General features: G+C 23.9%; 1 pseudogene; it reads right to left on the bottom strand.

The window, feature by feature from the left end:
• Positions 1 to 16,207: 16,207 nt before the first annotated feature.
• On the bottom strand, positions 16,208 to 19,183 carry LOC8284951 (annotated as a pseudogene).
• Positions 19,184 to 24,897: the final 5,714 nt, after the last annotated feature.

The following is a 24,897-nucleotide window of genomic DNA, read 5'->3' as shown; positions in this document are numbered from 1 at the left end:
TACTATGATATAATTATTGTGTTTTCGCTTACATAGGGACCTCAGTTTGCAGTTACTCTCTCTGTCCTGTCAACATTCTTAATTTCCAAGAAATGACCTTTTTTTACTACTTTTCCTTTTTTGGCCCAATATCTTCTTCTTCTTATAAATCCTCTTATAGATTTTCGTTTATTTATTTATTCTTAAATCGACAAATCTTTATATTATTTAATTCCTTGAATCTTTCATATTTTTCAACTTAAGATTTTCGATATCTTAATGTTTAAATTTTTCTTATATAATCTCGCCTTCCATATGCTATTCTACGAGTAGCATAATTTCTTTGTATATAAGTTTATCAAAATTTTGAATTTTTTATTTATTTAAACTATTCTTTGATGGCAACAAAATAACTTATTGTAAATCTAATAGAAGAAACTATTACTTAAAGATTTTCAACGTTTATTTATTACTTAATACTTTATATGAATTTGTTATTACTTTTTTATTATGAAAAAATTAAAAACCCAGTTCTTATAATATATTTTTCTAACTATTTTTTCTAAATTTCTATTTTTAATTTAATTTTACTTTTATTAATTTTAAATGTATTGAATTTCTTTTAGATTTCTTTAGCTATCAACCCGAAGATTTTATTGATATAAAAAAAGGATATTTTATTCAGTATTTGTTAAATATTTATTATATTTATATTAACTTATAAATACTTTACATTATAATTTTATAATAATTATATTATAATATGTATGACGAGTAAAATAAATAAATATATAATTAAAATAAGATAAAAATTATATAAATATATTAACAAGGATAGTAGTTTTATGTTTATAATAGCTATTTGAATTTTTATGACAATAAAAAAAATTAATTAGGGATGAAAAATAAAAATAATACTGTTATAATTTTATAAAAAAATATCAATAAAATACTGAAAGGATATCATATTGCAGCTCCAAAAAAACCAAATAAATAAAAATTTTAAGATTTTAAATCTTAAAAAGAAATATTAAACCATAAAAATAAAAAAAATTCAACCTGTTTTCCATATATATGTAAAATAAATTTTTTTATTTCCTCATTTTCATTGTACACCTATTTATTCGCCCAAATGCCATATACAAATTTTAATTATTTCTAGTCTTAAAAGTGTTTTGATCCCATTCAAGGTGGGAATCTGAGGGCTGAGCTTTCACTACATGCTAGACGTCTGTAAGGTACGTTTTTACGTTTTTCAAAAATTCTTTCCTATTTCTTCGAAAAATTAATTCTTTATAATTATTTATCATAAACTTGGTAATTTATTAATTAATATATAAATAATAATTACATAAGTTAGTTAAAACATATTTAATACACTGTATTATATTTAATTAAAATATATAACTTGTTAGTGAATATATTGATTATATTTATATAAATTAATATAAAAATATAAAATAAATATACTGTTCTTGAGATTTATTTTATATATGAGTAGAAATTAGTTTTGTAAATTCATAAAATTGCTATATATCAAAAATATATATATTAAAATATTAGCGGAATATTTTAAGATTCAACTTTTATATATGGATATAGATATAAGAATGCCACGGATGTTTAGATGGTAAGTAGCTCTCACAAGGAGGGATTAATGGGATTGTCAATACCCACAACATTATTAGATATCAAAGAGGAAGAGATTCTAATTTGAAAACTCAGTTAAATTGAGATATATAGTTTAGGAATCTTAAAATAACAGGTTACGAAATTATAATTCTAATTCCTTACACGTTGGTACAAAATCTCAGGGTAGGTAAATTTTCAACAGTTTGACCGCTAAACAGAATAGAAGACTTGTGTCTGTTTTTCAATGTCATTGTCCAAAATAAACACATTCCAAATGTTTCCCTTTACTACCAACTAGTGTGTTCTTTTGTTTTAAAGAATTCTTTTACTTTAGCAAACAGTATCGTTGGTTGGCTACGGAAACTTCTCATTTTCATGTTATTTTGGCTATAGAAAATTCTAGGTGTAGGTATTGGTAATGAAATTATCCACGTTTAAAACTCTAACAACCTGATGATGTTCTCACATAATTATATGTGAATATATTCTCAATCTCAAAAATAATAAAATTCAAAACGATTTAGATCTATATCGTTGCGTTATTAGTAAAATGTCAATAAAATAATCAAATTTTACTTTTCAGTCAATTTGACTTCATGTGTATATGATCAATCAGCTTTTAGTTTCTTTCACTTTTATATATTACGATGAGCTTATTAAAATAATTATTTATTTTTCTATACAAATAAAAAATTTTGTTTAAATTAAAATTTACTATTAGATTAATTCTACGAGTACAGTAATTGATTTTCTATTACATCATGAGACACAAAATATATATCAAATTAGTTGAAAAATAAGAGTTACGAGGTGATGATCAAATAATCATTTGAAAGAGAAAAAAAGATTATGATTGGAAGAGGAAAATAATTATGGGAACGGTAAGAGTATCCAAATCTTAATATATCATTTCAGAAAGTTATTATCTAAATTATCTTAAAAGCAAACTCCCTACATCAGTATAAGGCGTTTAGGGATGACATATTTCTCTTTGATCTTAAATACAAAGATCCTATTCATATTTTATAGGGTAAATTTTACTTTAGGTTGATGATATATTCGGATATCACAATATAATTGTTAGTATATATATATATATATTTTAAAAATAAAGCTAAAGGGGTTTTAGTACTGCTAAAACTAAAATGTAGTAAGTTTATGATACGAATTAAAGTATATGGATTATAATATACGACAAAGACACTTTAAAGCCAAAGACTACAAACGAAGTTTTCCATAAGAGTGTTAAGGGGAAGAGATGATCCTTACCGCCAACATCAAGTCACCGAAAGGTCCAACAAAATCATAAACTTAATCAAACTCCCATCTCTAGTATTGAGGAAAATAACACCGAGAAATATAACCGATTAAAAAAAATTAAATGAATTTTTTGAGAATATTTTAAAATCAATAAAAAAATTATTAATTTTACTGTGTAAATTTTATTAAAAATATTATTTTTTAAATTTACAGTGTGATTGTTTTACGGTTATTTTAATAAAAAGATATTTAAAAATAAAAATTAGAAAACTATATTCTTAATATTTTAAAATACTAAAAGAAAAATATATATATAAATAAATTCAGTAAAAACAAAAAAAAATATTTTTTTCCTAAAAGATAATTAAGTTTGATTTAAGTTTATAACTATCAAATTATTTTGATTTACTTTGATTTTAAGCATAAGAATTTATATATTTCAAATACGTCCAATCAAATATGTTGATTAATAAGAAATACTTTTGTATACTAACAAAATTAAGTTGTTAAATTAGATGCTATTTATCTCGATAAAAATACAAATAATATAATATATATCTATTTAGTTTGGTTTTGATCTATATTAAAAAGAATATATTTTAATTAGTTTTATTAATTAAATAAGATTTTAAACCAAGCTGACTAAATGTTCATCCGGTCGTATCCAGTGTCTCAATATAATCTAGTTGACTTTGGGTTCATTCACCTCCTCAGTTCTCCATATCTACATTTTGCCCTCTATCAGCTCAGGTGACCCTTCTTCCATTTTTCTTTATTTCTTATTATTTTTTGCTAATAATTTAATAGGGTATCTTGATTATTTTGTTCGACTTAATTTTAGCAACTAGGTCTTCTTCAACGTGCCCATGACCCTGCCAAAATGGCAATAAATTTTTATGTTTGTCAATTCTACGTTTTGTATTTGAAAAAAATGGCTTTTTGGGTTGCAAGTTGTGATTAAATAATAATACGAAGTTTAATTATTTAGGCCTTTTCTTGGATGACGAGGATTGTACAGGAGGGAGGTGACATATAAGTGCAAGGGTGGATATAGATTGATGCTATTAATGTACATTTTTATATATAAAGGTCAAATTATCATACCACACATGGGATGATTTAATGTTTTTGTTTTTAATATTGAATTATATGGGTCGGTCGGAATTAATTTAACTTTATTGGATTGAACTAGACAAATTTTATAAATACATTAAATAATAATTGTAATAAAATAACACTGGTTTTAAAATAAATATTATATAATTATATGAAGTTATCTTTATCAGATCCATGGCTTGAACCTGTTGTTCCATCTAATTAAGTCTGCTTTTACATATATATAGGAACAACACTATTTTTATATACTCAAACTGGATATTATGTTTGCCCTTAATAAATTAACCCTATATGCATTTATAAACAAGATTTTACAAAAATATGAACCAAATATTATACATAGTTATCATTTATATTTAAAAGATTCAAGTATTTATGCATACTTATATTTGATAAAAGTCTGTATCCTCAAAAACATGTAAATATTCAATAATAATTTAATTATGTTAGATGAAATAAGATAATTGGCTTGTTAATTAATTTCAAGAATCTATACTAATTTTAATTAACTCACTCATTTTCACAAGCAGGAGTGGATCTTTTAAGGGAGGTGGAGTGGCGAACAAAAATAAAAACTTCTTCTTTATGAATAATTTGGTATCTTATTTGTTTACAAATAGTTAGTGTTGGAAAAAGTCCGATTACATAATATTTCTCTCAAACTCTTTATGATTAGAGCATCTTTAATAGCACTTTTTATTTTGAAAAGCATAATTTATATAATAAAAATATAAGAGATTTTTAAATATAAAGAGAAAAAAATTATTTAAATTTAATAGACTACTCATTATTTTAATTTCTTTTTTCTTTTCCTTTTAACTTTATCCAATGGAAAAACTACAATTGTGATGCATTTATTAAATTAAAAATAAAGAGTTAAATAAAAAACATATTGGAATTCTTTTTTATAATATGATTTTTTTTAATAAAAACTTTTAACATATAAAAAAAGCATTAGAAATATTCTTATAGTCAAGAGTCATATCAAAAGTGTCTCATAGGATTTCCAAATTATTATAATTTATTAAGAGAAAATTGTTTCATGATGCCTGCATTCTAAAACTTTAATGAATTTCAATGACTAATAAAAGAAAAACATAGCAGTTCACATATTAATAAAAGATGATAGCATTCAATATATAATGATGTAAAAAAGCATTACTCATTTCTTTTATTACATAAAAACATGAAGAATAAGCATTTGCTTCGCATTTCATAGGAAAAATCTTATATTCTTTCAAAATAATAACTTAATTTTTTGTAGTTTAAGGATTATTACATCTTTTTTGAAATTAAAATTTTGCGTTATCAAAGAACAAATAGTCTTGCTCTAGCAATGTCACAAGTTCTTTTTCTTCCTAAAAAAAGGGACAAATTTGTGTAGTTTTCCTAATACAGATAACTTTTTTTTTTTTTTCCTGTTATGCAAGCAATAATTGCAAAAGAAATTTAAGGATGGATACCTTTCAAATCCAAATATAATGTCGGAGATTCACTTGGTTCGAGCATGAGGCTATCACATAATTGTTTTGTGCATCGTTTGGATTCTTCATTCCACCACCTTTTCTTTCCATTCTTATGATATTTGATAGATGCTGTATACCTGTAGCCCATTATCAACCATATAAATCAAATGTTTTTTCTAGTATATCTGACTAAATACGCAAACTGCTATCAATTTTAATGTTAAAAATTCAAATTATAAAGAGAACAGTGATGTCTGGGTTAAAATCTCAGTAGGAAACCAATGAAAAAAGTATTCCATAAATTAAAGGCGTTGCTCTATTTGAAATGGTGTTGTTTGCCGATTTTACATACCTCTGAAAACAGGAAGTCCAAAATGAAGCTTTGGCCACAGTTTGCAGCATCTTAAAATCTCTACTGCAAACAACAGAAACAGTTTATCATTTTAATCAAAACAAATGAAGATTATAATTATTTTAGTACTAAAATCGTCTCTGAAACTGTTAATTCTTTGGTTTGAACCCTAATTGGAGCTAATCAACTAAAAAAAACAACTTAGCTGACTATGAAATTCATTTTAGGCACTCATCACTTCCACTCAATACATGAGACAGCATGATAAAGTTATAAATCAATTAAAGTTTGTCAATGACTTCTTGGTTTCATAAGCAGTACTTGGAAGAAACAATAATGCTTAATATTATCAATTAGAATATAATCTGATTGATGTTTTTTATTTTTTTAATTGAAGAAAATGATGCGTTCCCCCGTTTGTTATTAGTTTATATTAATGAGACGTTCATTTTATTTAGGACATATATAAGAAAATGTTATATTATTAACCAGTCATTGGTCTTAATGATTTAAAAAATAAAAAGATAATCCTTCAAATTGTTCGGAAAATGATGAATGGCACCGGCAACCTTAAAACTAGGTAGTGTGACTAAGTTTGAGATTTGTCTTGAGATTTACCGGAAAAGTTTCTTTTTTTTTTTTCAAGAAATATGAACATAAATGAGAATTGATAAATATGTTTGATATACAAAATATAAATATAAATATAAATTAATATATATATATATATATATATATATATATATTTATTTATTTATTTTTAATAATTATCATCGTGTTGATAGAGTAATAGATTACAATTTTGTGGTAAAAGCACTTTATTCGATGACACTAAACCACATATCAATTTTATAGATGTCTTTCACCGAATCTGGTTATTTGAATGTTAGGTTAGATTTATTTTTTTTCACTTCTCATATAGAAGGGGAACTCAATATTCCCATAATGGATGACTATAAAATTTATATAAAAAGAGAACTCAACATTTTTACAATGAAGGATTATAAAATTTTTACTAATATTTATTTATAAAACTAATTAATAAAAAAAATTAAAAAAAGTAGGAGAGAGAGAAGGATTTTTCCTACGTTCTGCAAGAGTTCCATCTTAATGGATAGATTCATTTTCCATTCCATTGATCTAAAGTCAATGGGATAATAAGTTGAAGTAAATGGCCTCACTTGAATCATCAATTCCATTAACCCAAAACTATTAAAATTAAAATAAATGTTGGGATGCGACTTTACTTCTTATGCTATAATAATTTTGGCATTCCATATTTCATACTAGTGCCATTTCTTTTGGTGAGGTTTGAATTATTCATTTTTTTAAGATATATTTAGATATTTAAAATTTAATTATTTGATTATTTTAATATTTTAACTTTTAATTTAATATGATAAATATTTAAATTTTATTTTTATAACTTATTAAATTTAGTTTGCGTTTTAACTTAACAACGCTTGAAACATTAGAACAACTATGCATAATACACGTGGTATGTTAAATAAAGCTACATATCAAGAAGTGTTTAAATATTATAGAAAAATATAAATTAAAATGTTTATTAAATCAAATTGAAAATAAAATACTAAAATGATTAATTCATAAAAATTTAGATGTTTAAATATATATTTATTTTTTTATTTATTAGAAGGCGAATAAATCATAGACTATACAAAATAAGATAATCATCTTCTTACATTCATTATAAAAATAAAAATAAAACTCATGTAATCCGGAAGAGAGAACTTGAACTCGAAACCTCTCAGTTACTATTTAAGTTAGGCTCAACTTCTTTATATTCTTAAAAAGTCTTTAAATATTTTATAATTAATACAAATATGAGCAGGGTGCTGCTTTGATAAGAAGCAATTTTAATATTATAAGCTACTTCTAAAAATATTAAGTAATAAGCTTATTTCGAAAAAGATCTTAACTAATAAACTTTATTTCATCATTTAACAATACTGCATTTATCTTTTTTAAAAGCAGATTGATCTGTGGGTTGATTAATAAAAAAAGAAGGGAGAAACTAACAAAAGAATTAAAAAAAAAAAAAGACAACAACACGTAAGACATGATTACTAAACCATTATAGAAAAAGGAAAAGAAAACACTATGTTAATTATTTAAAGTTTCAAATCATAATATCCAAAACAATTGAAAATTGTAAGAGACATCCAGGACACATCCTGATCGTCCATCATAGTATCTGTACCCAAAAGGGTGGCCTTATTTCACACTTTATTTCATTAAGGTCGGACCAAATATTCTTTTAATTTACAATATCATTTTATCCATCCGTATAAATTAAGTTATTAAGTCAAATAAAATTAATGAATTATTATATAAAGCAACTTACATTTAGTTTTTTTATATATGCTATATTAAACCTTTCCCTTAACTAACTTTTACTCTTAAAATTATTGTTTATAGAGTTTTTTTTATTAGCATTCTTAATAAATGTCTTCAAAAATCAGCTATTATGATAAAACAAATAAGTCTATAAAATACTTAAAATAATAATAATAATAATTTATTTATTCTAATCAAAGTACATTAACTTATTAAGTGGATATTGCAGATTTTAATAATAAAATTTCAGACGTAAATCATATAAAAAAATTAACTAAATATAATAAGTAATAAAAACGAATAAAGAAAATAGTATAAATAATAGGCCTAATTATTAATTAAATTCTAAACTTCAAATTTTTGACAATTTTATTTAATTATTTTAAAATCTTAAAATAAATACCTACATTTTTAATTTATTTTTAAAAATATTTTTCGATAACAACTTTTGAAATATTATAATGAGAGAAATAACATGGCAAGTCAATATTATTTACTAACACAAAAATTAGTGAGTTAGTAATTTTTTTTTTTTTTTGCATTTAGATGTAAAATATGTAAAAGAATACACATACATGAGAATTTTAATAGTTATATAATTAAATCTAGGATAAACTATTTTTGCTAATTTATAATTATTATTTTTTTAGTAAGTACAATCGAGTTCTTACATCAGTTTTTCACCGTGAGACTTCATAAATTGTCATCGAAAGATATTTTTAAAAATAAATTAAAAAATAAGTATTTATTTAAAATTTTAAAAGAATTAGATAAAATTGCTAAAAAAATCTAAAATTTAGAATTTAATTTATAATTAAGCCTAAATAGTATGGTTTTTATTTATTTATATATTATATAAATAATAAATGTTAAATACAAATCCAAATTTGTTTTATTGTTAAAAAATAGGATGTTGCTCGTTTGTCACAGTTGAAAAGATATATAGTTTCTTTTCTTCTTTTTCTTTTTCTTTTTTGGTTCACATATAAGAATGTTTTTCATGTTAATTCTTTTTAAGTTCTTAAACAATTTGAACATGAAGTACGAAGGCATTAAAAAAAATGCATTAATCATACACTTGTCCGATTTGCAGAAATTAAAAAAAAAAAAAACCCATTTAGAGTAGAGGCAGCTAACATAAGAATCAAATCATGTAGAAATTCGTATGTTTGTCTTGTAGGAGGAAAGGCAAAACCAAACTTAGACAATAAGCTTCATTAATGGCAGCAATACTAAGAAACTATGGCAAAAAATGGGCTGCCACCCGTGGTTAAGATCATCTACTGCAGCCAAAGATAAACAAAATTTTCTTCTTTCTTTTTGTCTCTTTTTCAGAATTTGAGAGTATATAGAGTGTGAAGCAAAGCAAATCTATAATATATGTATCTAAAGAAGACTCCAGATTTTATATGACAAAATTTTATGAAGCAATTTTATATTTTTTTTAAAATAATATAGATACATTTATTAAAATATTAACTATAACTCTTGTTAAAAAAATTAAATGTAATCTAAACACTAATTATGAATATAGTATTTATAATTTATTTAAATATAAGACTATTAAATACTATAATAATTATTATAGCTACTATAAATTAATAGTAAATTTTATTATCCTTTTATAATATATGTTTATATTTATTTATGTATACATATATATAAATTAATTAATTAAATAAAAAATTAAGAAAAAGTTAAAACATGTTAAAGAATTTATTAATTCAACATAATAAATAAACAAAAACTTGGTAAATATATTTGCTTCTCATATTTAGTTTTGTGAAATTTATAATGTTCTATTTAACTATTAAATTAAAATACCATATTAGTAAGGCATAACAAGATTTAACATAAATATCACAGTTTAATAATATTTTAGTGTTGTAATTAATGCTAAGTTCATCGTCAAATACATGTGCTCTTTATAACATTGAAAAGCTACTAATGAATGAATTAAGGTCAAATTAAGGGTGTAACAGTGAAAAAGTAGTGGGACAAAATAGACGGCAATGTATGAAACCTTGGGAAGGAGAGGGCCCTCCATTTTCTCAAAATATTTAAAAAAACATGCACATTCTATACAGGTAGAGTCAAATTTCATCTTTTTGTCTTCCTCCTCTTTCTAAAAAGTATATCCCCCTTTCCAGGAAAAGCAATTGAAAACTCTGTTCCCTACCCTACTCTGAATTTTAATTTAATTTTAATTAATTTTATCAATTCATTTATATAAATCCTTATTTTAATCTAATATATAAATTTTAGAATTGTAAATAACTCTTACCAGATTTTCACAACACTCATTTCAGTATAGGTTGAACCATATTAGTAACTATTAATCATATCTTATAAATTTATGAGATGAAAAATAATAAGTAATGCATTAATGTTAAACACATATTCTATAAATTTTTAATAAAATAAAATTAAAATTATTAATATAAAAAATTTACATACTCTTGAATATTCTAAATTGAAAAAAATTATATTGACAAAACTGTACAGTTATATATTTAATTTTTAATTAATATCGTTCATACTTTTGAATTATTAATTTTTTTTAATATCTCAATCGAAATTGAATAAAAGTGAAAAGAGATTCAAAAATTGAACAAAATTGGTTGGGGTGGTTCAAATAAATTTTTTATTTGATTTCGGTTTTATTTCTAGAAATTAAAATTATTTTGGTTTATAATTTACTTTGTCAATAGATTTAATTAATTTCAATCGATTAATATTTATATTTTTAGTATAAAAAAAAGATTATTTTTCAGTGTTTTTTTTTTTATTCAGAAAAGGAACCGACAGTTTGGCACTCGTAATCTCAGCTAAACTTGATCCAAGATTCACTCGAATCGGACGCTTGTCTCGAGACATTGCAGTTGAGGTGGGTTAATGAGAATATTAGGGTGTATCTGTAGGCACCAACATGAGTGGGCGCCACTTTCATTTATATGAATGATTATTTAAATGTACATGGCACTTAGACAAAGACTCATGTCGCCCAACTCCATCCCAGATTCAATTACCTCAGCTTCATAATTATCCTACTTCACACGTAATTTGACTAAACAAATCTATATAGGACTCTGGGAATGCCACGGCAACTTTCTCTTAACTATTTTTTTATTGAAATCTCGATTCTTAGGTATTATTATATGTTCTTTTTTAAGATCATGAATTTTTTATTTAATAAAAAATAAAAATAACTATGATTAAAATATATAAAAGAAAAATCTTAGTTCAATAGTAAAAACCTGTTTTTATATTATTCAATCGTGTTGATAAAACTGTTTTAATTTATAACTCGACGACATGTGTGCTCCATGTGGTAGTTATTTTACATTACAAATTTCCTCTCTAGTCTTTAAAAATATCCGATTAGGAGAACATCACTAAAAAAGACCTTTTACTACCAAACATACAATTTATGAAATCTCATAAAAAAAAATTGAATTTCATAAAGAATATATCAAAAATTGTATTAAAAAAAAAACTCCACAAAAGGAAAAATAAAAAATCTTAATAATAATAAAGAAAAAAATAAATAGATATGAAATATTTGTATTTATTGATCAAAATAATATGATATATATAAAAATAAAAAAGACTATTTCCAATTTAAAAGATGATCGGCAGGGATCAAAAGAAAAAAATTACAATAAAGAACAATAAAAAAAAAGGTAGAAAGATAACTAGATTTTTTTTTTATAGATTTTGTCAAAAACTATTTTTTTTTTCTTGCATATTATTATGTTAATCTTAATAAAGAAAATAATAATTTGAGAAGATAAGTTTTAAATTTGAGTCCATTTATAATTTTAAAAAATCTCAAACCATGGCGATTATGTTCTTTCTATTTTAAAAATATCATCATTTTTTCTTTTTGACATGTCTCAAAGTCTTTTCTTCTTTTTGAAACAACCGCAAATTAGAGTCTTTTTTTTTTTAAGTCTGATATTCTTTTTAATCGTTAGATTAGTAAGTGATTGTTAAAACTTTTCCTTAATTGCCATAAATTTTATCATATGCAATTAATTTTATATTTTTATAAAAAAATTAATAATAATATTTAAAAGAACTAGTGATAAAGATAATAATATTAACTGAAAGAGACCTATATTTTTAATCTATATACAAACTGAAAATCAACTATATCTAGGATGTAGAGCACATGATATTTGGAATTTGTATTATATATAATTAACTTATACATATGCGACAAACAAAATCATATCATTTAGTGAAAATTCGAATAAATACAAATACAATATTATGATTATATCTTATGTTCTATACTCAACTTAATTTTTCAAAAAAAAAAATACAATTCATAAATGCATTAACTATATTATACATGTCAGTATTAAAAGAATTCTAAAATATGTCAAATAAATATCGAGACAATTTAATTAAGATTTAGAATAAGATGAAGTTTGTTCGATTAAAATTAAGACGAGGATGAATTATTGTTTTAGCAAGAAATTAAGTTGGTCGGCAGGGGCCAATTGGGTCACCATACTTGGAATGCATAGTAATTCAAAATTAATTTATAAAATTGGAGGCAAAGAAATGTAAAAGTACATTTTTATTTCTATTTGGTTAAAAAAGTCAAAACCAAGAATCACGAAGGAGTTAGTTGGATAAAAAGCGTTGAAAGTGGCGGGAAAGAGGATTTTGTCATCCACTGAAAGCCAAGAGTCCAAAATGTCGCTCGTCTCCTTTCCGTGTCCTCCCACAGTCTATTTGTTTCCTTTTTTTCTTTATACAAATCCAATCAACTCACATCTGAATCTTCTATGCAACCAACTACTAACCTAATTTATAATCTTCAAATTGTTTGAATAAGTAAATGTTTAATCGTACATTTTCTCTCCAAATATATTACCCACCCTGTTAGGCTCCAGTGACAAAAGATCAAAATTTAGTAGCAACTTTATGTTGCTAGTAATGATGTTTATTTTTGTAATATTGGTTATTTGTGGTTCTATCTACATATTTAGTAATTTTTATTTGGTTTATGGATCTGCTTGATTAGTGTCTTAGAGTTATATAATCAATGACTTTTATTTCTATTTTTATTAATATTATTTAATTCGGCCTAGCCAATTCATAAAATCAACGTTTTATATTTGTTTTTTTTTTTTTCCTCTTTTAAAAGAGTTACTTTTAGGTAGTCTTTGCACCCACCACTGTCTTAATTATTGTTGATTTTATACTTCTTAAACTCTTGTTGGTGGTTAGCAGAGGGTTGTATTCAATTCAGTTTTCTCCTTTATTTCGATTTTAATTGTTCAATACAATTGCTAATCTATCCTTAACTACATGTTTGTTGTTTTATTTTTGGAATAATGCTTATTTAACCCTTAAAGTTTTTGGGATAGATCAAATGAGCCTATTTTGACCTTTTCTTGCCATATTGGCCTACGCCTTGTCAATTTTGATTCATGTAAGGTCATTTTTGCACCAGGTTCAAACTAAGTAGTTCACATGTAATTGATGAATAAAAAATGTCTAAGCATAATATAATAATAACAAGATATGCTTTCTATCTTCTAATTTGTATTTATTTTATTAGATTATGGAGAGTGGCTACTAGCTAATACTTGAATATTGATTTGATAATTTTATTCAAGAATAATCCTACAATAACATCAACGGCAACGACAACAAAATATTTATAAGAAATTAATTCTTTATCCGTGTGTGTGGACGATTATTATTATTATTATTATTATTTTGATTATAAAATTAAATTGACAGATACAATTTAATAAAATTTTAATAATTAAATTAATTTATAAAAATTTAAAATTTTACTAATGCAATAATATAAAACATATTTTAAGAATATTTTTTAATTAATTTTAATATTATATAAATTAATAATATCAATATAATTAATATTATTATTTTCGATTAAAATTTTATTATATAATTAAAAATTAATTTATTATTACATATAATATTAAAATATAATTTAAGATGTTATTTTTAAAATTAAAAATTATATAATTAAAAAATTAATTTATTAGTTAATATAATATTAAAATATAATTAATACATTTTTTCTTATGCTATAATTAATATTATTATTTTATTAAAAGATTATTAATTAATATAATATTAAAATATAATTAATATATTATTTCTTATGATTAAAGTCAATATTTAATCAGAAACATAACTTATTAATCAATAAATCAATAGAAAAACTTATAAAATTACACATAAATTTGAATCTTGTGTATTAAAGATAAATATATATGTTAAAGTAAAAAATTAAACACACATATTAAAAAAATTTAAATATAAAATCTAAGAAAGAAAATGATAATTGGAATTACTAGTCTTAAAATTTAGTTGTATAAAAAATAAAAGAAATTTCTTTTTGAGTGATCCGATCATACGATACTTTCTTTCTTCTTATTTTATTGTATTAAATTGGAGATATAATTTAAATTTTCTTAATTAATATTTTTTTAAATATGCTATATTTTATGTAAAATTCTATTTTATATATATATTGCCCTTCTTTCCCAACCATGTTAACGACAACATTAGCAACAATATCGTACCCATGAACCTTTGCCAATTAATTTTTTTTCATTTTCTTAGAAAAGAAAAGAAAAGAAAATGATATATTATACTTTGTATTTTTTGCTACGATGGATTGATGGCATTTAAAGTGTAAACTCTTGGTTTTGAAGTGACTATCTCGATAATAACAAATATCAAATTTGCTTTTAAAAAAATCAAATCTAAAAAACATTTTCAAGAAAAAGAATAAAATTTATTGACAGCTGATTTTAAAAAATGCACTATATATATATATATATATATATATATATATATATATATATATATATATATATATATAAAGTATGAGAGACTTAATAACCGTGAGCTGTATAATATAAATAATTATATTTTAAAATATGTGTATTTTCAAATTAAACTCCTCTCTCCATTTGCATGAGAAAACTCTTTAACCCAAAACCAACCAATTCTGATATATTAAAATAGCAATCAGATAATTTCAAATATAGACCCAGAGGTTTAAATCTCAAGCTTTAGTATTTTTCAAATAATTCTTTGTGTTATATGAATTTATGAATTTCAATATTTCTTCTTCAAACATGATAAGAAAACTACTTTTAATTGTTTTCAAGTTTGAATTGATAATGTTTTTTTTCTTTTTTTTATACTGCTTTTTATTAATTCATAAACATTAGCATTTAACTTTATTTTTCTCAACGTTAAGAAATGGGTTTTTATGAAATTACTCAATTCAATTCCATTGTTGTTTAAAAAATTTCAGTTTTTTATCCGTGTGATTGGTTAATAATTTATGTTCAAAGCAGAAAATCTGTACGATTGGACCATTCAATCATCACGTATTTTAGGAAAAAGAAAAGAGAAAATTCAAGATGATTTTTTTTTCTTAAGTTGAATCATTATTTATATTATTATTATTATTATTATTATTATAAGCCATCCTAATAAAGAAAATAAGAGAAATATATTAAATTGGTCTTGTAGACTTTATTAGGGAGATCGGTAATATCAATTCCATTCAACCTTTGTACATTAATTAATGTAATTGTAACTCTAACAAATTAGATTATGAAAGTAGAGTGTTTCCATATAAAATTATCCCCAAATTAAAATAGTTTTATCTTCAAATGCATCAGGATCATACATGTTCACCACAACATCTCTTTATTTTTCAAATGTTTTTTTTTTTAATTATTTTATAAATTATTTTCCTTTTCCTCTTCTCCATGTATCTTCTTGCACCACAGATTGTGGTAGTTGGAGCCAGTCTACTTCAGTAGACCTTTCTACTTTCTAGTGAAGAAAGCAACGCAAAGTGGTTCTACAACAAACCCTAATCATGAAATGATAGACGACCATGTGAAGTGCATCATCAACTCTTAAGGGCCATCATAAAATTAAAGTCTATTAATCCTATCATTTAGGCATGCTTTAATGGAGATTCACTCCTAAATCACTCTAGACAGGTAAATTTTCTTTTCCTTTTCTAAAGAAAAGGGGGTCTTGAATTAGATTTTAGAGTATCATTCCAACTTTTCGTCTGGAAGAAAAGAAAGAAATAGTTATAAAACATGTTGAACTTGTTGTGTCCTCAAATGAAGTAGCTAGAACTTTGTATCATTTGGTGTTACTTAGATCATGCATGACACAAGCAATGTAATTAAATGAGCCCTTAATTTATTACAATTATCAGATAAGGCTAGACATACAGATAAAATATTTACAGCAACAAGAAAATTAGAGGAACGGTGCCATCTTTCATAGCCAGTGGCCATCTGCCAAACTGGCCAATCTTGGGATTTATGGATTGAACACTGGTTTCCATTTAAGTCACCATCCTTTGGCCCATAAACCGAGTTTAAAGAATCACTTTCACTTGCCACAACCAATGCCTTAATAGTAAATGTGATAGCATGCAACTATATCAGGGGACCATAGGGGACTACTTTTAACAACCATGCAGATGCAGATGCAGTATCTCTTTGACTATTTTTCGAATCTCTCTTTCTTTCTCTTAATTATTATTGTATCCATTCAGTTTCAATCAATCGTAATAACATTTTTTTTTTAAATATGGATATTTTATTATCAAAAATTAATAAATATATTTTAATAAAAAATAATAATAAATATTAAACATCAAAATATATATATAAAAAAAATTACTTTTAATATTCACCGATCGTACACAAATTAATAAATTGAAATTCTGTGAAAAAATACTTTATTCGATGACACTGAACTAAGTATCCCATATATATTTTTGACGAGTCCGATTATTTTAATTTCGGATCAATTATATTAACTTGGAAAGAGATAATCTTGCTCAAAAAATGACTCGTGATAATTGATACCAAAATATCCATAACATGAGAAAATTATTGCTCATTAGGCTATTACTAACTTAGTGTAGCCGAAATGGTCCAGCAAATTGGCAATTTGCAATCTCTTCGGGGGGTCCAATTGTGTCCTTCTTTTAGCATGTGAATTGTGGTCACTACGTGTGGGCCTAGCATGTGAGAAATTAAGTGCTTCTGAAGCTTCGCGCCATTGTTTCTCCGAGTATAGATCAGCTCTGTAACATAAAATGTGACGAGTTTAGCCTGTTTTCAGGAAAAACTGGGGTCTAGTTTGGCATCACTTGTGGCCACATATCTTCTTTTTCAAAGGATTCAGAAGATACTAATGATATTTCGCTTGATATTATTAGAGCTCTTTTCAGCTCTAAGTTTAAGTTGGAAGAATAATCAGAAGTCAAAGATGCAAAAGATGAATGATTTTTGTTGCATCTTATTTCCTCAACTTAAAAAGTGAACACTGAAAGCTTAAACTAAAGGAAAACGAATTATTCTACACAATTATAACCCTGGATTTTCAGCACTCTCCATATCACAAATAGAGCCCATATATTGTCTCTGTTGCCCCCCCCACAACCAAAAAACACCCAACTAAATGCAGAAATAACAGTCCGGCCTTGCATATCAGCCAACCAAATCAGTTCTAAGCCTTAAAGCCCAGATACTAAAGTTCAATTTCTTGTTCATCTCATATTTTAAGTAGCAAAGTTGCATCATAATTTTCTGCAATTCAGGCATTGAATTACCGTGAGGAACATAACTTTATTTAATTCATTTGGTGAAATCTTGTGATCATGCTCATAATAGTACTTTATTCTGTGTACATAATTCCAAATGTACATATAGGTTAATGGTAAATATCATTCTTAATTAAATTTGCAAGGCATTGAACTCAAGCAGAGAACTTCCAATGAAAAAATGGTGAAAGTATAGGCAATTATGCAAAGCATGTTGGTTTCCCATATTAGTAGCATGGCTGATGTGAGAGTCATTACGAACATAACCGAAATCCCTGTATAAAGGAAAAATGATCGATTGGTTTTTATAGAACGAGTCATTTATTAATAAATGGGAATTTAGAAGTGGTCAATTACCATATGCAAATGCCAATAATCGCAGTATTTTTAAAACAAGACAACCCAACATAAGATTAAGAAGGTAATTGGCTTGAGGAATGTAGACTTGGCCTTCATGCTTAGCCGATGTGTGCACAGTTTTCACAGGAGGGAAACATCCAATAGGAAGTGACTTTTGGAATATGGAGAACCACCCTGTAATCATGGCTTGACTTGCAATGGCTGATGCCACAGTCAGTATAAAGGACCTGCATTATCAAGTAATTAACCAATTTTAGAGGAAAAAAGCGATAACCAATGAGCATTGGTTATCTGCCTTAACATGTAATTAACGGATAAAAAAAGACCTGGTATAGACTTGAAGAAGGTATGTGAAACAAGATCAGTATTCTTCCTAAGAAAAGAAGCTTGTATATGCCAATACAAGAGCAGGGTAGGTCACGGTGCACATGCTTATCTGTATGGACAGAACACTGATGTGGCCAACCTCAGCAAATAGTGATTCAGCTCCTGCAGTTTTTCCAAATTTTGATGATTTTGTATCGTAATTTCAGAATATTTATGAGAGGAAGTAACTGGGCAGTTGTTACCTATAATAGAAAGAACAATGCCACCAAGAGAAATCCAAGATTCTTGTCTATTCCTCCCAAGCTACTATCTGATTTGGGTTCAAGGCTTTGACAACTGTTGGATCATATTTGATAAAATTGTAGAATCCATTCCCACCAATTAGTATGAACCAAATTAAGATTATTGGCGCAAAGCAACGCAGTAGTAGCTCACCCTATCAGTTCCAAATCTTTGAATCATGAACAATCAAGATGGCCATTGATATCCAATCATATCTGTGCCCAAAATATTATAAGGTATCAATTGCATATTGCAGAGTATTAGCTCCTCTCTGCTTTAAGTTTAACTCATTATATATAAATATATGCTTGCTTAAGTTTAAAAAGATGCTTGAAGTATATCTTGGGTTATTTCTGTTGTGGCCTCTTTAAGTCTTGTCACAGCTGGTAAAACAGCAGGTTATTGGAGACAGATAAATAGTATGTTAGTGAGAAATCATGTAGACAAGCCCTGATATAATTTCCGAAGCAACTAGGAAAGGACTTGCAAAAGAAAATATAAATGACTTGATCATGTCATGTACTCGAGCAACATGAGCAAACCTGAAATTGCCAAGGGGTAAAAACAATGAAGATTTCAATGTGAACACCGCAGTAGATATAAGTTGATAGAAGCTTATCATATCCCTTATCATTATTGGCATGCAAGATAATGAAAACATACTTGAGCAAAGGGATGAAGGTGATGGTGTAAAGAATCAAAGCAAGCACACCCAATACAAAAATAGAGCTCATTCAGTGTACTGCAATTATTTCCTCATCTCCCGTCTCCTCTCCTTTTCAGGCCCTACTTATCTTGAGTCTAAAAAGTAAAAGAATGAGAAGAAAGCAAAGCACTTCTTCCTTGGGGATTGATTTGGATTGAGAGTGATTCTGCATGCCTTATCATCTTGTTTAATAGTTGGCTAATTTGATTTTGCTCCAATTCAACACTCATTACATGAAAAAATGAGTGGTGAATTACTATTAAGTGTTGAAATTATAAATTTATTATATATTTGGTTGAAATTTATAGAATAATTTATTTTATTTAAGATAAAATATAAATAAGAAAATAAAATTGAAATATATATTTTAATGTTATGGAATGTATTGAGTTCCTAATGTAGAATTTATTTGAAAATTTTATCTGTTTTATTAAAATTTAATTTAATTATAACTAATTTTATATAAATTTAATTATATAATTTTTATTTTATTTAAAATATATAAATTTTAGATTTATAAATAAAATGTATAAATTTTATAAATTTTAATCAATAATCATCGTCAAATATATAAATTTTTTCTAGAAACTGCAGGCCTGAGAGAAAAACACCAGTTGATCTGTTTTTGTGAAAAGTAATTATATGGGAAGTGATTGATCCTTCCATGACTCATTTGAAGTGGAGCAGTACATATGGTCAACCAACCTGTTTATGAATCTAAGTTGAATTAATTTGTACTAGGCCCAGTTGGCTTGGACTTTTCATACATACTGGATAGCTACCTTTGTTCCTATCCTAGATGGTGGGCAGGAAATATAAATAATTATATAATTGCGATTTTACTAAGGATTCATTTTCTTTTCTTTTTTAATTTTATTTAAAAGAATATATTCTCTAACTAGTTGTTTAGCGCATGACTATTATTATCGATTATAAAATTAAATTTATAAATATAATTTAATTAATTATTTAATATTTAATACTGATTTATAACAATTTAAAAATAATAGCATATTAAATATTTTTAAATATTTTTAATTTTTAAAATTTTATTTATTTATTAACTCTAATATTATATAAATTAATACTATCAATATAATTTAAATTATTTTTTTAAATTAAAAATTAATTTATTAGTGAATAAAAATATTTAAAAATATTATTTTTTATAATTAGAATTATTATCTAATTATAAAATTAATTTATTAGTTAATATAATAATTAAATATAATTAATATACTATCTTTTAGAATAATTATTATTTAATTAGAAAACTAATTATTATCTAAATAAAAAAATAATTTATTAGTAATATGTTAACTTTTAGAATCAATAAATTAATAAAAAATTATACATAAATTTAAATTTTACGTGTCAAAAATAATATATATTTTAAAATAAAAAATTTATGTATCATAAATTATATATATATATATAACTTTCATAAGTAGCTAATATATTAAATAATAGAATTATTAATAATTTAATATGAAATTAATTTGGAAAACAATTTATTAAATACTTAAACTGTACAGTAGAAACAGATTTTGGTGGTCCTTAGCTTGCTTAATTCTCTTTGTAAAGGATTCACCAGTACTCCAAAATCCGCTTTATCTTCTTTCTATTTAAGAAAAACAAAAATGGAAATCCGTTTTTTTCTCCGATGCTCCTCAATGAAGAAGTAATGGCTGCCTCATAAATGATTAATCTGCCTGTAATGTAAAATCCCGATTCCCGTCCCATTCAATATTTTTATTTGTGTTGGCTGCAGCAGGCATTTCCCCAAGTGTCCGTATTCGGAAAACAACGCGGCTTCTGCAGCGGAGTCCCCGTTCAAAGTTGCACACTTTTAGCATAGCGACGGACGCGAGAGAAGAACGTGAAACTGAAAATGACGCTCTCCATCATTTACTGTATTTCTCTACAGCCTCCTCTCACAATATGTAAATCCAAAACACTTCCAAAAAAGAAAAACAAGCGGCCATAAAAACTATGTGTGCACTCTCTAGTTTCTTTTTCTTTTCTTAAATCTTATGAGCTGACAAAAGGGAGATTAAAAATCTTCGTACAAATACGATTCCTGGAATTTGTGCTTAATCCTGACATGGACTGCGGATTTATCCTTTATAAACATTATACATCTAAAGTGGCCGCCTTTTGATGCCCACCAAAACTTCGAATCAAAATTATATGTATGCAGTTGCTAGCTGCTTCGTGTCTTTTACAAGTTTCTTCCCGACAAAAGACTTTTACAAGATTCGTAGGAATGTCATCACGATCCAGCAGCTTGAGATTCACATGGGTTTTCATTTTATTTTTTCTTTTAACTCGTTTAGCTCATTTAAAAGATATAATTATTTGAATTTATTTTATTTTTAACTAGTCATAAAATCGCGAATCGCCAGGGCTGTTTCTATTATTTTATTTCTTTTATATTTGATTATTATAAATATATAGATTTTACAATAAGACAAAATACATAATTGTTAAGTAAATTATAGTTTAATACTTCATAATCTTATATGATTTAATTAAGTAGGGAGAATTGTTTTTAAAGTATAAAAGTATGTTTAATGTATGTTAAATTTTTTATTTTAAAGAGTTATATAATAAAACAATTTTTTAATGTATTTTTTATTATTTAAATATGAAATACAGAACTATTTTAGTTCTTTATATTTGAAAATCTAAATTTCATTCTCTATTTTATATTTAATAAATACATTATAAGTTTTTATATAATTAATTAATTAATATTTTTAATTTTTATCTTTTATTTATAAAAATTATAAACAGAAAAAAATTAAAACTATTAAATTTATGAAAAAATAAAATCAAGGATAAAATATAAAAATGTATTGGACTTAAATAAATATTTTATTTTAATATTTAAATATTTTTTAAATTATATTTTATGAAAAAATAATATATTTTCAAATAAAATGCATCATTAAAATTTTCTAAGTGCTTTATTTGGGTAGCTATTTGAATAAGTTGCATATAATTGAGAAAAAAATAAAATATCCATTTTTGTTTTTAATGAAAAATACAGTGTAAATTCTTTTTTATTTTTTATCGTATAAAAATATAAAAAATATGGTGTTTTAATTTTTAAAAAAATGCAGTATTGATTTTTATTTTTTTTGTTATTTTGTTTGACAAAACAAACAAAAAAAACAACCACATTATATTTTTTTTTAAAGAAAAGTTAAAAATAATATCTTAAAAAAAATTATACAGTAAAAAATAATATCTTTTATTAATTTAAAAATATTTCTAAAAAATCTAGCCAATAAGAAAATCGTTAGTCAATATTACTAAATTAATTAATTTTTAATTTCCAAAGTACCAAGTCTCCATGACCTCTTCAACTTTATTGTATTATTCCGTGTATAAATGGGTCGTCACAAAGTAATTCTTTAATTAACTTCAATATTAATAAAATTTACTCTTACTTATAGACGGTAATTTTATTATATTTACATTTTAATTTATTTTGTATTACTATCATTTACAAAAAAAACGCATGAAATGTTAAAAAAAATTTAATATCGAGCGAGCATTTTAAATTTATCCAAATATATATTAAGTTTTAAAATCAATTTTTTTTAATATATGTGTTTAATTTTTAATATATAAATTTTTATTTTAATATATATATTTATTGTTGACATATGGGATTCCAAGTGATGTGTGATTTTAAAGTTTTTTTATTTAATTTATTGATTAATAAATTATATTTCTAATTAAATACTGAATGTAATATTAAAAAATAAGATATTAATTATATTTTAATATTATATTAACTAATAAATAATTTTTAATTAAATAATGATATTAATTCTATTATAAGAAATAGCATATTAAATATATTTTAATATATAATAATTAATGAATTAGTTATCTAATTCGACAATAATTCTAATTTTATAAAATAATATCTAAAATTATTTTTTTATATTTAATAATAAATAAATTCTTATTTTATAATAAATTTTTGATCCAAAAAATAGTAATATCAATTATATTGACAGTATCAATTCATATAATACTAGAATTAATTAATAAATAATTTTATATTATTGCACTAAAATTTTAAGAATATTTAAAAATATTTTGTTTGTTATTATTTTTAAAATATTATTAATTAATATAAAATATATTTTTTTATTAAATTATAACTTGATTTTATAATCGAAATAATAATAACGTACGTGTAACGCACTGGTAAACAACTAGTATATGTTAATTTTTGAAACCTAAATTTTTTTTTGATAAATTTGCTTAATTTTTGACACATAGAGTTTTTATTTTGACATATGTACTTATTTTTGACACATGAAATTGAAGCTGATGTGTAATTTTATAATTTTTTTATTAATTTATTAATTAATAAGTTACATTCCTAATTAAATACTAATTCTAATACTAAAAAATAGAATATTAATTATATGTTCTTATCATATTAACTAATAAATAGTCTCCTAATCAGATAATAATAACATTTAAATTATATAATAAATTTAAAATAACATTTAAAATTATATTTTTTAATCAATAGTAAATTTATATAATAAATTTTAATCCTAAAAATAGTAATATCAATTATATTGATAGTTTAATTCCTATAATACTAGAATTAATTAATAAATATTTTTTATATTATTATATACTAATAAAATTTTAAAATCTTAAAAAATTTACAAAAATATTTAAAAATAGTTAGTTTATTATTATAATATTTATTATTAATTAATATTAAATATAAATTTTTAATTAAATTATATCTATCAACTTAATTTTATAATCAAAATAATAATAGTAATCGTACAAAACACAAATAAACAACTAATTTTACATTAATATATCTGATTTTTTAATTTATTCTTGTTTAAAATATCTCAAAAATTAAATAAAGCATTAATTACTAATACAACTTCATCAGATAAACTTAAATAATAACATATGTTGAAATTAATTCCGCTCATTTCTACTCATAGATTTTACTAGTCGAAAATCTTGTTCTATATTCAAAAAGGTTCACAAGTTCAACTCCTTATAATTTTATTTTTAGATTTTTCTATATATATAAATAAAAATTAAAAAAATTAAAAAAGACATTGCTTTAGATATTATGTGACTTCACTTTTGATTAATTGAAGGAAAAAAAGAAAGAAAAAAGAAGAAGAATATTATTCATGTTAAAATGGTCATGGGATTATTGGTGCTAGTAGAAATTAAAAATTCCATTTATATGTCATTCCTAAATTTTAAAAGTTAACTAAAATTGCAATTAGGGCATAAAGGTTTGAGATTATGACCTCTGCAATGAGAAAATCAAGAAATAAACAAAAATAAACGCATACATCATACAAGTTGGCATCCATTATCCTCAACATTAGTCAAC

Source organism: Ricinus communis, chromosome 3 (assembly GCF_019578655.1).
Source record: "Ricinus communis isolate WT05 ecotype wild-type chromosome 3, ASM1957865v1, whole genome shotgun sequence".
Classification (NCBI taxonomy): domain Eukaryota; kingdom Viridiplantae; phylum Streptophyta; class Magnoliopsida; order Malpighiales; family Euphorbiaceae; genus Ricinus; species Ricinus communis.
This window is presented reverse-complemented; position numbering and strand designations above follow the sequence as displayed.